This window comes from Balaenoptera physalus (assembly GCF_965194825.1).
Source record: "Balaenoptera physalus genome assembly, chromosome: 1".
NCBI lineage: Eukaryota > Metazoa > Chordata > Mammalia > Artiodactyla > Balaenopteridae > Balaenoptera > Balaenoptera physalus.
The window spans coordinates 164,755,555-164,769,054 of record NC_138882.1 but is presented as its reverse complement, the minus strand read 5'-3'; the positions used below and the strand labels follow the sequence as shown (position 1 = coordinate 164,769,054).

Genomic DNA, 13,500 nt, shown 5'->3' with positions numbered 1-13,500 from the left:
CCTGGACGAAGTGAGAGAGTAGCACTGACATATATACACTACCAAATGTAAAATGGATGGCTAGTGGGAAGCAGCCGCATAGCACAGGGAGATCAGCTCGATGCTTTATGAAGACCTAGGCGGGTGGGACATGGAGGATGGGAGGGAGGCTCAAGAGGGAGGGGATATGGGGATATATGAATACTTATAGCTGATTCACTTTGTTGTACAACAGAAACTAACACAACATTGTAAAGCAATTATACTCCAATAAAGATACATTAAAAAAAAGAAGAAGAAGAAGAAGCTACCCAGGAATTTAAAGCTTATCAGCATCTCAGAGTCCTCAAGCAAATTAAGCCTAATAATCCTTCCTTGTAGGAGATTTTGTGCATGTGTTAAAAACAAAAACAAAAAAAAAAACCAAGTGTAGATCAAGGTCAATTGCAATGATTACTATAAATTTTTTCTGGACGAGACCTGATAATATTTCCCCATTTAGATAATTTGCTTAACTATTTCAAGGTAAGTAAAGAACTAAGGACAATTTGGTTGCAGAACATTTAGATTACTCTGACTGATGTACTCTGATTCTCACCCACCTATTTACCTTAATTCCACAGATTTTATCTCATCTGAATAAACTTGAAATTTAGTCTGAAAAAGAAGGTTTTCCAGACCATAAGCCTAATTATTTGATGTTTCTTTCATTTAAAGGCCATTTAGTTTCCTCCTTAATAACAATCACAAGCACTTACAGAGTACAGATTTTGTGCCAGACACTGTCCTAAGAGTTTTTACATATATGTTTACTCATAAATCCTAAAACATAGAAGATTAAGTGATTCTAGCTGGTGGGTGGCAGAATCCAGATAATCTGGCACCAGATCCTGCTTCTCCTTAGCAAAGTATTGATCAAGGGTTTTCACATCATGTTTTATGTAAGAAGCATTGGTTGCTGTGGTGGATTAAAGACGGCTACAAATTCTTTGTCACTGTTTCCATTGAGAGGTAAAGCTATTTCCTCTCTCCTTGAATTTGGGCTGGCCTTGTAATTTGCTTTGACTAAAAGAATGTGGGGGGATTGATGCTGTTTAACTTTTGATGCAGGGGTTACAAGATCTCTAACATCTACTTCTGGTACTTGGAACACTTCTTGGAACCCAGCTGGCATGCTCTCAAGATTGTGGAGAGGCCATGTGAAGGATGACGGAGAAACTCTGGTCAACAGCTCCAATTGTTGAGCTCCCAGTCAACTGCCAGTGAGATGAGGGAGCCATCTTCCGATGTTCCAGCCCATTTGAACCTGGCATTAATGAAGCCCCAGCTAATATCATAAAGGAGAGAAGAGCTGTCCAGCTGAGCACAGTCAACTCACAGAACTGTGAGAAATAAATAGCTATGGTGGTTGTTTAAATTCACTAAATTTTAGGAGCATTTGTTATGGAGCAATGGACAATCAAAATAGTTGATGATAATAGAATCCCCCCCCACCCCATGAAGTTAAATGGCAACCAGCTAATTTAAGGCTTAAGGAAATTTGGACTTCCCTGCTGTAGCAGTGGTTAAGAATCCGCCTGCCAATGCAGGCGACACGGGTTCGAGCCCTGGTCCGGGAAGATCCCACATGCCATGGAGTAACTAAGCCCGTGTGCCACAACTACTGAGCCTGCGCTCTAGAGCCCACAAGCCACAACTACTGAGCCCGCGAGCCACAACTACTGAAGCCCGCGCACCTAGAGCCTGTGCTCCGCAACAAGAGAAGCCACTGCAATGAGAAGCCCACGCACCACAAGGAAGAGTAGCCCCCGCTCACCGCAAGTAGAGAAAGCACACAGCAACGAAGACCCAAAGCAGCAAAAAAAAAAAGTCTTAAGGAAATTATATTGCCAGGAAACGAAAACAAAATAAAAACTGAGATCTATTGTGCAACCCCTAAGGCAGTCTCCAGTCCCAAATATTTTACCAGTACAAGGAGTGACACTGAATCGAAACAGCTCCCTGGAGAGGAGTCCTCTCCTATCCCCCTCTCAAGGAGTATTTCTGAAGGACCCTGGACAAGGAAAATCTCTTCATGGTCATAATCCAGGATGACCAGATTCTCTAACCAAGGAATTTACTTACTGGAAGGAAGTGACCTCTACATACAGCTGCACAGGTTGTTCAGTGCACACCTGCTATCATGCGAATGGTACCCTCCAGAGGTGTAAATGTGGTGACCTGGTCAGGAAAATGAGTTAATGAATGAACATCTATGAAATGTGTAGGCCTTACCATATTCTATCAGGGCTTGGAATAAATCTGTATGTTGTATCTTATCCCCCCCCTACTTTTTCTTTTTAATTTAATTTATTTATTTATTTATTTTTGGCTGAGTTGGGTCTTCGTTGCTGTGAGCAGACTTTCTCTAGTTGCAGTGAGCGGGAGCTACTCTACGTTGTGGTGCGTGGGCTTCTCATTGCGGTGTCTTCTCTTGTTGCGGACCACAGGCTCTAGGCACACGGGCTTCAGTAGTTGTGGCATGTGGGCTCAGTCGTTGTGGCTCGCGGGCTTAGTTGCTCTGCGGCATGTGGGATCTTCCAGACCAGGGCTCGAATCCGTGTCCCCTGCATTGGCAGGCAGATTCTTTTTATTTATTTATGACTGTGTTGGGTCTTCGTTTCTGTGCGAGGGCTTTCTCCAGTTGCGGCAAGCGGGGGCCACTCTTCATCGCGGTGCGCGGGTCTCTCACTATCGCGGCCTCCCTTGTTGCGGAGCACAGGCTCCAGACGCGCAGGCTCAGTAATTGTGGCTCACGGGCCTAGTTGCTCCGCGGCATGTGGGATCTTCCCAGACCAGGGCTCGAACCCGTGTCCCCTGCGTTGGCAGGCAGATTCTCAACCACTGCGCCACCAGGGAAGCCTGGCAGGCGGATTCTTAACCACTGTGACACCCATTTTCCCCCTTTTTAAAATGAGAGTTTTAATTGATGACTGTACTAATTTGCCGGGGATGCCATAACAAAGTACTACTGACTGGATGGCTTGAACAGCAAAAGTTTATTTTCTCACAGTTGTGGAGGTTACAGTCCAAGATCAAGGTGTTGGCAGAGTTATTTTTTTCTGAGGTTCTCTCCTTGGCTTATAGATGGCCATCTTCTCCCTGTATTTTCCCTCTGTGTATGTCTGTGTCCAAATTTCCTCTTCTTGTAAGTCCACCAGTCTTATTGAATTAGGGCCCACCCCAATAATGTCTTTAATTACCTCTTTAGACACTATCCAAATAAAGCCACATTCTGAAGTACAGAGGATTAGGTCTTCAACATATGAATTTTTGAAGACTATAATTCAGCCCACAACAAGGTCATGCTGTTTTTCCTGTACTGTTTTACATATGGTATATTGCTTATAGTTAAATGTATCATTTTGGCCATAAGTTGTAAGATCTGAATCTGATTGAGATTAGACATCACCTGGAGATTCGGTACTCAGAAATGGATTCAATAACTAGGTGTAATTTTGGATGTGAATGTGCTTGAAGTTGTATATGGTTTAATTGCATTGTATTACATACGGAATTTTTGGAAAAGTATGTGTGGGAAGAAAGAGCACGTGTGTGTGCCTATACATATGTGTGTATGTGATCGTCAGGTGGACCATAATAAATACCTGTGGTATTGCACATCTAGCACTTTTCCTTTGTTTTGGACACTAACTCCTCCCTTCTCACAATTCATATGACTCCCATGGGAGATACCATATTTTTACATAATCACATCGCTCCTGGCCACAGTTGATTGGTCTGGGGAGGGCATTTCATTCTAGTCAGGCCAATTAAACTCCTTCTCCAGGATTTTTCAGGCTTGAATTGATAACGTTCATCCTTCTCCAGGGGTGGAAGTTGTACATTGAAAAAATTAGGACCTGCTAGTCACATTCCTGCCATGTAGAGAAAGCCAGTTACCAATGAGAGAAAATGAAGCCAATGTGCTAAAAACAAAGCAAAACAAAACAAAAAAACAGAGACAAAATAGGGAGGGAGTCCTGCAGCCCACCTGTATTCCAAACTCTCCTCTAGGCAACAGATTTGATGAGCCCAAAATATTTTTCCCATTTTGCCTAATATGGTTTGTATTGAGTTTTTCGGGTTTTTTTACAACCAAAAGAATCCTTATCAATACAGTATGTGATGGTCAGTTTTATGTGTCAACTTGACTGGCTAAGGGGTGCCCAGATTAAACATTATTTCTGCATTTGTCTGTAAGAATGGATGGGATTTTCTGTATGAGATTAGCATTTGAATCCACGGACTCAGTAAAGTGGTTTGCCTTCCCAAATGTGAATGGGCATCATCCAATCCATTGAGGGCCTGAATAGAGCAACAACATGTAGAAGAAGGAGGAATTCATCCTTTTTTGCTTCCTACTTGCTTGAGTTGGGACATCTCATCTTGTCTTCTCTGGCCCTCAGACTGGGATTTAAACAATCAGCTCCCCCAGTTCTCAGGCCTTTGGACTTGGACTGAATTACGTCACCATCACCGGTTTTCCTGGGTCTCCAGCTTGTAGACAGCAGATTGTGAGACTTCTCAGCCTCCCTAACTCTATGAGCCGATTTGATGTATCTATTCTTCTCCAAAGAAGCCTGACTAATATAAGTAAGATACATGACAGCACAGGTGAATGCATGCTATCACTTATTACCATACTTGTGTTAACACAAAGTGTGTTCCTTAAACTGCAAATCTTGCTGGCAAAAGCCCTACCTAAGTGGGAGGATTTGTCTTCTTTATTTGTATCCATCTAGATTCTTAATTTCAAACAACAGAAACGAATTCTGCGTGTTTTAAGCAGAAAAGAAATTTATTAAAAGGATATTAAATAGCTCATAGAATCAGTGGGAGAGCTGAAGAGACGACTCACATTCTAGGCCACACAATGAGAAACAGCTAATATCAAGGTGCAGAACTGGTCTGGTGATAAGGACACCACTGCCATGGCTACAGAACTCTGGACATGAAGACTGTGCCGATGATACAACCAGTGTTCAGTACTGGACTGACCACTACCTCTGCAGCCACTGCTTTTCCAGGAAGTGATCTTCCTGAAACCAATTTTTCTAGCCACCTTTGAGGCAGGTGTGTTGGACTGGCAGAGCCTTGTCCACATGCTGATGCTCTAGCTGCAAGGGATGTGGAAAGGAAGTTCCTAGCACTTCAGCTTTTGTAGAGGATGATTGATAGGCCCCATAGATTAGCTTCATAACCGAGAGAATTCCCCAAATGCAGGACAGGGGGTTCCAATGCGGAGGGCCCTAAAGAAATGTCAAGTGTCCACTACACCCTTAACCTTCAAGACCGCCCCTGTCAGGGACATCAACTTGAGACTGGTCCCATATACCTCGCAGAGACTGCTGCAAACAAGACTCACAAACTGTAATGATCTATGCTTAGAGCTGGTTATTGAATGGGGGTTGATTTAAGTCAGGCACAGCTTTCACCAAGAAAACTGTTATTTCTGCCACATCAGAAAACTGGGGAATTAGGAAGTTGTTGTCCCAACTATTGGTTCTGAGAACCCAACACCTTAGCCAAGATGTGGGGAAGAGGAAGCCACTGCCAGAGTGATGACACCTTAAATCCTCACATGCTGCCTCACTTCTCCCCCACTTAACTCAGTTCCAGATTCAACAAGCCCCTTAGGCATGCATCGGGGAATTTAAAACACATCCAGCTGCAAGGAGGTTTGGAAATGTAGTTCTAGCTTTCCAGCTTCTGCAGTATAGGGAGTCAGGGTAGGAGGGGACTGGCACATATGTGGAGATAGCTATCTACCCTCTCTGCCTCAGATACTACCATTCCACCTTTATTCAATCTCTGAATGCTACTTTTTAAAAAAATTAATTTTATGCAAAGATGCTTAATATCACTAATTATTAGACAAATGAAAATCAAAACTACAATGAGGTATCACCTCACACCAGTTGGAATGGCCATCATTAAAAAGTCTACAAATAACAAATGCTGGAGGGAGTGTGGAGAAAAGAGAACCCTCCTACAATGTTGGTGGGAATGTAAATTGGTGCAGCCACTATGGCAAACAGTATGGAGATTCCTTAAAAAAACTAAAAATAGAGTTATCATATGATCCAGCAATCCCACTCCTGGACATATACCCAGACAAAACTATGATTCGAAAAGATACATGCACCCCTATGTTCACAGAAGCACTATTTACAATAGCCAAGTCATGGAAGTAACCTAAATGTCCACTGACAGATGAATGGATAAAGAAGATGTGGTATATATATACAATGGAATATTACTCAGCCATAAAAAAGAATGAAATAATGTCATTTGCAGCTACATAAATGGACCTAGAGATTATCATACTAAGGGAAGTAAGTCAGACAGAGAAAGACAAATATCATCTGATATCCCTTATATGTGGAATCTAAAACAAATGATACAAATGAACTTATTACAACAAAGAAACAGAATTACAGACATAGAAAACAAACTTATGGTTAGTGGGGATAGGGGGAGATAAATGAGGAGTTTGGGATTAACATATACACACTACTGTATATAAAATAGGTAAACAATAAGGGCCCACTGTATAGCATAGGGAACTGTACTCAGTATCTTGTAATAACATATAATGGAAAAGAATCTGAAAAAGAACACACACACACACACACACACATATATAATAGCTGAATTACTTTGCTGTACACCTGAAACTAACACAACATTGTAAATTAACTATATTTCAATTTTTAAAAAATTATTACTTTTTAAAATATTTATTTATTTATTTGGTTGCATCGGGTCTTTATTTATTTGGTTGCAGGCGGGCTCCATAGTTGTGGCATGTGAATTCTCAGTTGCAGCATGCATGTGGGATCTAGTTCCCGGACCAGGGATCGAACCTGGGCCCCCTGCATGGGGAGTACGGAGTCTTAACCACTGCACCACCAGGGAAGTCCCTAAAAATTATTTTTAATAGGCAATACATTCACATAGTAAAACAATTCAAACACTGTCAACAGTATGCAATGAAAAGTACCCTCCTCTATCCTCCAATCCTGCAGTTTTCCTCCCAAGAATAATTGACTTCTACCAGTTTCCTGTTTATTGTTCCAAAGATTATCTAAGGGTATGTGAATGTACACCTCTCCCTTTTTGTTTTACGTGTATGGAGTATAAGATACACACTTCTTTTCTAATCTACTTTCTTTAAAATTTTTTAAATTTTAAAATAAATTTATTTATGGCTGCGTTGGGTCTTCGTTGCTGCGCACGGGTTTTCTCTGGTTGCGTCGAGTGGGGACTGCTCTTCGTTGCAGTGTGCGGGCTTCTCATTGCGGTGGTTTCTCTTGTTGCAGAGCACGGGCTCTAGGCGCGTGGGCTTCAGTAGTTGTGGCTCATGGGCTCAGTAGTTGTGGCTCACGGGTTTAGTTGTTCCGCGGCATGTGGGATCTTCCTGGACCAGGGCTCAAACCTGTATCCCCTGCATTGACAGGCGGATTTTTAACCACTGCGCCACCAGGGAAGTCCTAATCTACTTTTAATAGCCAGTGAGAGTGAAGAGTCCTGGAGAAGATAAGGACAGTCTGACAATAAAGAGAGCTCCATTTCTTTTTTGCACAGTTTTTGTTGTTTTAAAAAAACTTTATTTCTGATAAAATATTGCAAAATATTTAAACAATACAAAAACTGAAAACAAAAAAATGAGTGTGTCCCTCAAGCACATTTCCGAAAAACAACTACTCTAATCAGTTTGTGTATCTATCTATCTATTTATCCCTGCGTGTGTATGGTTTTTATAGCTTTGAACTTCTTCCTCTACATTGTTCTAAGTTCTTTGCTGGCCAGAGTGTTGGTTCTGAATTTACCTTACAGCCCTGTAAGCTATTAAGACAATGGCTACAGCTTTAATTAATTCCTTAAATCGTGCGTCTCTACTGAGACTCCTCAAAGCAAACAAACATGCCTGATCTAACTGTGCACTTGCTGCTCCTTGGTGGCAGACTCTTGATATTCAAGCTCCAATATTCCCTCTCGGATTCTGCCAAACTTCTCTAGGCAATTTCTGCAATTAATTCTGCATGTATTCCTTAATGCAGTGGAATCCTGTTTTTTGTCCTCCCAGACTCCTCCCTCACTTCTGATCACAGACCTGTAACTCCCTGGGACACAGGTATGCGAGCATAACCCAAAACAGGTGAATCAGCATTTTCCCTGAGATTTTTCAAAGCAGAGTTGGGAGAAAGATGCTCCTTTCCTTTCTGGTTAAAATACTGTGATTATGTGACTCTGGAACTGTTGGCAGCCACAGATCCACCTTCAAGGTGAAATCAGAGTTATCGTCCATAGCAATTCTACTATGTATTAATAAGTTATTTGTTTGTTTGTTTGTTTGTTTTGGCCATGCCGTGTTGGCAGGTGGGATCTTAGTTCCCTGGACCAGGAATCGAACCCGTGACCCCTGCAGTGGAAGCAAGGAGTCTTAACCACTGGACAGCCAGGGAAATCCCATGTATTAATAAGTTTTTATAACAGCTTGTTTGAGATATAATTCACTTCACAGGGATAAGACCAGCAAATTCTTTAGTATATAACAGGTAATATTTACCCTTTGCCATATTCTTTAGTATATAACAGGTAATATTTACCCTTTGCCAGGTTTAGGGATTAGGGAGTGGATATCTTTGGGGGCCATGGTTTAGCCTACCACATAGCATAATAATGCAATATACCTCATAGAGCTATTGTGAGCATTAACAGAGTAAACATATGTAAAACTTGCATGTAAATATCTCTCAATAAATATTGGCTACTGTTTTTATTATTCATTTCTGAAAGGTACCTTCTTGTTTTTTGGCCTGAGCACCCTTCCTATTTTGAGGGAATGTCCCATTTATGGTCTCAGTGGGAGGGAGAAGCCCAAACTATATGACAGAAGGTTGAAGGGAGACAGGTATTTTCCTTCTCTCTCCCCTATCAACTGGCCATGGGCCAATAACCAGTAAGATGCTCAAGGCTGGGACACTGGACACTTGTAAAGATTCAATTTGTGATTCTGAAAGCCTGCAGCAATGATATCAAGATTCTGGCAGTAACAAATATCCAGTGGTGGTGTCATGGTCATACTTTTCTTAGTTTGGTCAAGCACTATCTGATATGGTGCCCTTATTGGTCAGAACTCTCATTCTAGACCACTTGATAGTGTTCAGATTCTACTCAATATATTCAAAAGAGTTACATAATGGTTTTTTTGAGTTCAAATTGTTAATATCTGCAATATGCTGGAAATCCTATTCTTTACGATATTTCATCTGAGTGAAAAAATTTAAATGTCAGCTTAAATATATGCATAGGAGTATACAATTTTTCAAAATTTTCTTAGAAGATATGAAAGCAAAACAGTTTGCTCACTGCCCAACTTCTTTCTTTGTTGGAGTCCCATTGCAAATAATGGGAAGAAAGGTTGTGGGTTACTGAGGGAAACTTTCGAACTTTATTAATAAGAGCTGTGCTAAGCATTTGAGATACATTACTCAGTTATTTTTGACAATTGACCTGTAATGTAGGTTCATTATACAGGTGGGCAAGTTAATACTCAGAGAAGTTGTGACTGACCTAGGCTAACACAAGTGGTCAATAACAGAGCTGGGATTTGAAACCACATCTACCAGGTGCCCAGGTCTGTGTCTTAACCACGTCACTCTGCTACACGGCAGAGAGAAGAGAGTCTTCCACTGTCTCCCATCTCTGGGAATGATAATAGCTGCACCAGCAGTGGCCAGCAGCAGGGGCAGTCAGAGCCACACCAACAGAGAGGAGACACAGGATCAGCTCAGGAGGGGATGGTAAGAAGCCCCAAAGCACTGTGGTACCTGTTGCCAAGTTTCTGTAACCCAACAAAGGAAGCCGGAAGGACCTCTGGTAACCTAAGAAAAGTCACCATTCCCATACCACATTGAGAGCTAGGAAGGGGAGCCTCTCCTGTCCTGTCCTGTCTTGGGCGGGGAAGGACTTGGGGGATGACACAGTTGCTACCAGATAATTATTCCATCTTTGTTCCATGATCCTCTAAACGTTCATGGTATTTAGCGACCTCTCTCTTTTTCTCCCTTTTATTTGTCATCCTCTACCAACTTTCTAGTCACTCCCCCTCAGAAGGAACATAGTATAGTGGCTGATTCATGGACTCTGACCCAGACTTTTTGAATCCTGGCCCTAACTCCTTTTTAGGTGTGCCATCTTGGATGACTTAGGTAATTTCTCCATACCTTAGTTTCCTTTTAAAAATCCTACCATGTAAATTTGCATACTTCTGATCCATGCTTTTTAATAGCTGCAGTAAATGTACCATACTTTACTCAATCACTGCTTGAATGATGAATATTCTCTTTAATCTCAGTTTGGCCGTTGCAAACAATGTGGCAATAAACATCTAAGTAGATATATTCCAGTGTTTTTCTTTCTTAGGATGTCTACCCAGAAGTGGGATTTGTAAAAGAAAAGGTATGTTTTTATTTTTAACAGATGTTGCTGAAATGCTTTCTGGAAAAGACTCTACCAGTTTACAGCAATATATAATAATTCCTCTTTTTCAGCAACCCCACCAGCAATAAATATTTTCTGAATTTTTTAACTTTCACAGTTCGATAAATATAAAGTGATATCTTATTGTTACTTTATTTTGCACTTCTCTGGCTATTAGTGAGACTTAGCACTTCCTATATGCTTCTCGTCCATTCAGACTTGTTCTTCCATGAATTACTTCGTCACGTTCTCTGTCCGTTTTTTCTACAGGGTTATCAGTCCCCTTCTTCTCTGTTTGTAGGTATTCCTCTCATGTTATAAATATTAACTTTCCATTCTCTCTGTTGAATTTTCCTCCCAGATTTGTTGTCTCTTTTATAAATTCATTTAAAAGGTTTCATTCGGTCAAGTAGTTCTTTTATTTTATAATCTCTGAGTCTGCTACCCTCCTACCTCATACCTAGATTGTACATATGGTCTCCTACATTTTCTTTCTTTTTTAAAATATATACAAAATAAAAATAGTTGCTTTTATTTTTAAATGTTTTCCTCTTTAAATTATGTAAACATATTCAAATTTCACCAAAATGTTTTAAGCACCTGCAGTTTACACAGCTACTTTACCGGGGAAGGTGTCTTTTTTTCCCCTAGATTTACTGAGATATGATTGACAAGTAAAAATTGTATATATTTAGGTTGTACAACATAATTTTTTAAAGGTGTACAATTGTACACCTATTTTTTTAAAGGTGTACAATAGGATGATTTTTTTTTTCTTGGTTGGGCCACGCAGCTTGTGGGAATCTTAGTTCCCCAACCAGGGATCAAACCTGGGCCCTCAGCAGTGAGAGCGCGGGAGTCCTAACCACTGAACTGCCAGGGAATTCCCAGGGATGAATCAATATTGGTATGCATTGTGAAATGATTATCACAATCAAGTTAATTAACACACCCATCATTTCACATAGTTACCTTTTGTATGTGCTATAGTGAGAACACTTAAAGTCTGCTCTCAGAAAATTTTAAGTATACAGTGCAATATTATTAACTATAGTCACTATGTTGTATGTCAGATCCCCTCCTAGATTTTCTTCTAAGATTTTTATTATATGTTTATATTTAAATGATAATATTTAAACCATGTTTTGAAATTGTATGAGATGGGGTCAAATTATTTTCTTCCATATATAGAACCAAATTTACAGCATCATTTACTAGAGGAACCATGTTTTTCCCTCTGACTATGACAAATGACAGTGTTGTCATATGCTGAACTCTCTTATAATCTAATATCTAGTTCTAGATATTCTATTACTTTCCGATGGTATATTTTTATGCCAATGTTGTATTAATTTGATTACAGCAGTTTTCTGAGTTTTCTGGTATCTAGTTAAGCAAGTAGTCTCCCTTCATTGTACTTAATTTTCATACTTTTCTTGATTATTCTAGGTTATATAGTCTTCCATATGGGTTTAAGATCGTTTTAACAATTCAGTTCAATAGATTTTTTAAAAAACTGTCTGTCAGGACTTCCCTGGTGGTGCAGTGGTTAAGAATCCGCCTGCCAATGCAGGGGACACGGGTTCAAACCCTGGTGCGGGAAACTCCCACATGCCGCAGAGCAGCTAAGCCCGTGTACCACACTACTGAGCCTACGCTCTAGAGTCCATGCTCCACAATGAAGAGTAGCCCCCGCTCGCCGCAACTAGAGAAAGCCTGCACGCAGCAATGAAGACCCAACGCAGCCAAAAATAAATAAATAAATTTATTTAAAAAAAAATAAAATTAAAAAAAAAAAAACTGCCTGTCAGTATTCTAACTGGAATTGCATTAAATATAAATATTTTAAAAATATTTTTGTTTTTATAACATTGTTTTCTTATCCAAGAACACATAACTTTCCATTTGTCTAGCTCTAATTTTATGTTGTTCAATAAGATTTAATCATATTCTTTATATATGACCTGTGATTTTGTTCAACTTATTCCTAGGGTATTTTTTTTTTCTTTTTTTCCTTTTCTTGTTGTGGCAAAATACATATAACATAAAATTTACCATCTTAACCTTTTTTTTTTTTAATTAATTAATTAATTTATTTATTTTTGGCTGTGTTGGGTCTTCGTTTCTGTGCGAGGGCTTCCTCCAGTTGCGGCAAGTGGGGGCCACTCCTCATCGCAGTGCGCGGGCCTCTCACTATCGCGGCCTCTCCTGTTGCGGAGCACAGGCTCCAGACGCGCAGGCTCAGTAATTGTGGCTCACATGCCCAGTTGCTCCGCGGCATGTGGGATCCTCCCAGACCAGGGCTCGAACCCGTGTCCCCTGCATTGGCAGGCAGACTCTCAACCACTGCGCCACCAGGGAAGCCCATCTTAACCATTTTTAAGTGTACAGTTCAGTGGTATTAAGTACAATCACATTGTTGTGCAACCATCACCACCATCCATCCCCATAAATCTTTTCATCTTGTAAAACTGAAACTATATCCATTAAACAATAACTCCCCATTTCCTCCCTTCCCCCAGCCCCTGGCAACCACTATTCTACTTTTCATCTCTATGATTTAACTACTCTAAGTACCTCACATAAGAGGAATCATACAGTATTTGTCTTTTTGTGACTGACTTATTTCACTCAAGGTTTATCCATGTTTTTGTAGCATATTGCAGAATTTCCTTCCCTTTTAAGACCGAAAAATATTCCATTGTTTGTATATACCACATTTTGCTTATCCATTTATAAGTCAGTGGACACTTGGGTTGCTTCCATGTTTTAGCTATTGTAAATAATGCTGCTATGAATACGGGTGCATGAATGTCTCTTCAAGATCCTGCTTTCGATTATTTTGAGTATATACTCAGAAGTGGAATTGATAGATCATATAGTAATTCTGTTTTTAACTTTTTGAGCAACTGCCATACTGTTTTCTGCAGTTGCTATACCATTTTACATTCCCATCAATAATGCACAAGGGTTCCAATTTCCCTACATCCT

General features: G+C 40.3%; 1 protein-coding gene across 1 annotated transcript in view; it reads right to left on the bottom strand.

Annotated features, from left to right (window-relative positions):
• Nucleotides 1-13,500, bottom strand: part of RHBDL2 (rhomboid like 2) — a 97,296-nt gene that overhangs the window by 74,587 nt on the left and 9,209 nt on the right. The gene's annotated exons all lie outside the window — the stretch shown is intronic.